Consider the following 3,127-nt stretch of genomic DNA (forward strand, 5'->3'; position numbering starts at 1 on the left):
TTTTCTCTGCCGTGACTTTATCATCTGAAATATGACCCCACAGTCTCTGACATAGTTTTCTTGCTATTGTCCTTTTCTGTAAATTTCATTTTCTTCACATTGAAGATTTCATAAGAGGAAGTCAGCTTACTCACAGCAGAAAAGACTCCGTTTTGCCACATAGAATACTTCAGTTGAGGCTGTGAATCTGCAAACTATGCTAATTGAGTACTGAGTTTGTTGACTGACCCTGTGAGTGTTCCTTCTTTGCAATGTATAGATGCCCAAGAATATTCTGGGTTTTTTTTGTTTGTTTGTTTTTTGCTTTTGGCACACGGCTTGCGGGATCTTAGTTCCCCAACCAGGGATTGAACCCGGGCCAAGGCAGTGAAAGCGCGGAGTCCTAGCCACTGGACCGCCAGGGAATTCCCTCAAGATGATTCTTTCATTTGTTTGTTTGTTTATTTATTTATGGCTGCATTGGGTCTTCGTTGCTGTGCACGGGCTTCTCATTGCGGTGGCTTCTCTTATTACGGAGCACGGGCTCTAGCCACGCAGACTTCAGTAGCTGTGGCTCGTGGGCTCAGTAGTTGTGGCGCACGGGCTTAGTTGCTCCGCGGCACGTGGGATCTTCCTGGACCAGGGCTCGAACCCGTGTCCCCTGCATTGGCAGGCGGATTCTTAACCACTGTGCCACCAGGGAAGTCCCTCAAGATGATTCTTTACTGACATCCAGGGACAGCTGGGGTTTCTTCCAAATTCATCTGAGCTGCCCTTTGTTTAGCCCATATTATGTCCCAGGCCCCCTGCAAAGCACTGTACATCATTTCTTTTAATCTCCACGAAAGCTCCTATCAGAGGGGTACTGTTGACCCCACTGTACAGATAGAGCGGCTGAGGCTTTCAGATGTTTAAGTGACTTGCCCAAGCTCTGCTGTCATAAGAGGTGGGCAGGATTCAGACAAAACCCCTCCCACTCCCATGTTCCAGGGTGGTCTTTACTCTCGCCTGTGGGTTTGGAGATGAGATAGTAGATGAGGGAACAGGGCAGGGAAACCGGAGGTCTACTGGGGGCTCCCTCCCCTCCTGCAGAGGGAAGCACAGTGGAGCCTGTACTTTAATCCATTTCTTCATTTCAGGTGCTTCATAGATATAAGCAAAAGCAAAATCGTTTTTGCTCAGGCTAATTCTACCTAAACACAATCATCCCGCATTTAATCTTAGGCTCTCTGCCTGGGAAACAGTGTGTTCTGACTCACATAACAGACATTTACAGAGCAAGTTTTGAGGGCCTAATGAATGTCTCTGATTGTCAGCACTAAATATAATCTTTTAGAATGTGGCAACATTCTAAATTTCTAAAGTTCAAGTTATAAAATGAAAACCTCTTAGATGGGGAGAAAAAAAGATAAAGAAAAAACCCTGAAATACAAACAAACCTATGTCCTTTCAATTATTAAAAAACAACAACAACAACTCATTTCAAATTTTTCCCGTGTGTAGTTGAACCCTTCAGCCATTATTTGACAAGCTAGTGTTTTTTTGGAGAACAGATATATTTCTGGATTTGCAGGACTATGTTTGTCAAATTCCCTGTTACCTCTGGAATAAAAGCTAAGGATACGATGCTTCACTTCTCAATAAAAAGGACAGCAAGGGGGCTGATTCTTTATTAGGCATGTGTCCAGGAGCGCTTAGGAAACAGAAATAAGGCAGAGAGCATTTCCCTGAGGAACACAGCTCTGGACAGCCACACAGCTGCAAGTAATAAAAGCACCGGCTATAGGGGCTAGCGGCACGCCGTATCTGGGGAGAGGCTGTGACTGAGTCCCCTCTCACCGATGGATCACTGGGCCCACTGGGGACCCCTGTGTGTGCACCACGGCTCCCATGCTCACTTCAGGCCACTGTGCGCTCTGTCCAGTGGACGGGGTTGAGTCTTAGGCCTCTTAAACTAAGTTCGCGTGTGACCCAAAGTCTGAAACAAATATACATGATCCAAACCGATGTAAAGAAATGAATAAACAAATAAATGGGAGAGAGGAGACAGCTCTTCCTTATAGAAAAATTCCAAATACCACTCCCCCCTCCAGGAGATGGAGCTTCATTCTCTCCCTCCCTACTCCTGCGGAACCACTAGACATCATGCCCTGTCTCCAAATAATAGAGTAGCGAAGGGAAAATGAGTAACTTTGCAGTAAGAGAACTGCAAACACTCAGCCAAGTGAGGAAGGGTCCCATCACCAGAGATGCCACCTGGACGTCATGTACCTCCTGGTAAAAGTGACAAGAATGGGACTTCACCTCTTCGGTATTTGTTCCAAAACCCATAATCCCAGTCTCACCATGAAGAAAACATCAGATGAACCAGATCGGATCCACACTCATCCCCCTTATGGCGGTCGAGGTCATGAAAGACCGAGAAAATGTCACAGCCCAGCGAAAACTAAGCAGATGTGTGAACAAAATGTGGTGTTGTCCCCCAAGTGGGATCCTGGAAAATCGGGTGAAATCCTGCAGTTTACTTAATACCGAAGTTCCAATATCAGGTTCTTAGTTTTGTGAAAGTACCATGGCAGCGCTAGATGTTGACAGAGGGAGAAAAACCAGGTGAGGGGGACACAGAAAGTCTGTACTATCTTTGCAAGCTTTCTGCAAATCCAAAATTATTCCAAAATAAAGTTGTTTAAAAAAATTGTTTGGTGTTCACTTCAGCAGCACATATACTAAAATCGGAACGATACAAAGAAGATTATCATGGCCCCTGCGCAAGGATGACTCATATATTCAAGAAGCAGTCCATATTTTTAACCCCCGCCCAAAAAAAAGAAAAAAACTTTTGCTCCTTAGGAAAAGAGTAGGTAATTAGGGCTATATTTTTTGGTATATTCAGTAATCTAATTCAAAATTAGATTCCCCTTCCCCATACTTGACTCATTTTGCAACATGGCATTTTGATGTCTAGAGTTTTTGTTCTCTGTATGCCTTTTAAAGTCAAAATGCTTGTTCAAGCAAATAGCTGTTGATAATCTTCAAGCAGCTAAGGTATGCCCAGGCATGAGACTGGAGGGCAAACCTAACGAGCTGATGCAACTTTTGATTTTAAAACGTGTTCATGCATTCCAGTTATGAATAGCTCTCTCCCCAG

The 3,127-nt window shown here is 44.4% G+C and overlaps 1 non-coding gene across 1 annotated transcript; it reads left to right on the top strand.

Moving 5' to 3' along the window:
* Nucleotides 1-2,681: 2,681 nt before the first annotated feature.
* On the top strand, nucleotides 2,682-2,788 carry LOC112398245 (U6 spliceosomal RNA). The gene has a single exon (XR_003002963.1). It is a non-coding gene; the product is annotated as a U6 spliceosomal RNA (small nuclear RNA).
* The last annotated feature ends 339 nt before the right edge of the window (nucleotides 2,789-3,127 follow it).

This window comes from Neophocaena asiaeorientalis, unplaced genomic scaffold, assembly GCF_003031525.2.
Source record: "Neophocaena asiaeorientalis asiaeorientalis breed wild unplaced genomic scaffold, Neophocaena_asiaeorientalis_V1.1 scaffold226, whole genome shotgun sequence".
Lineage (NCBI taxonomy): Eukaryota > Metazoa > Chordata > Mammalia > Artiodactyla > Phocoenidae > Neophocaena > Neophocaena asiaeorientalis.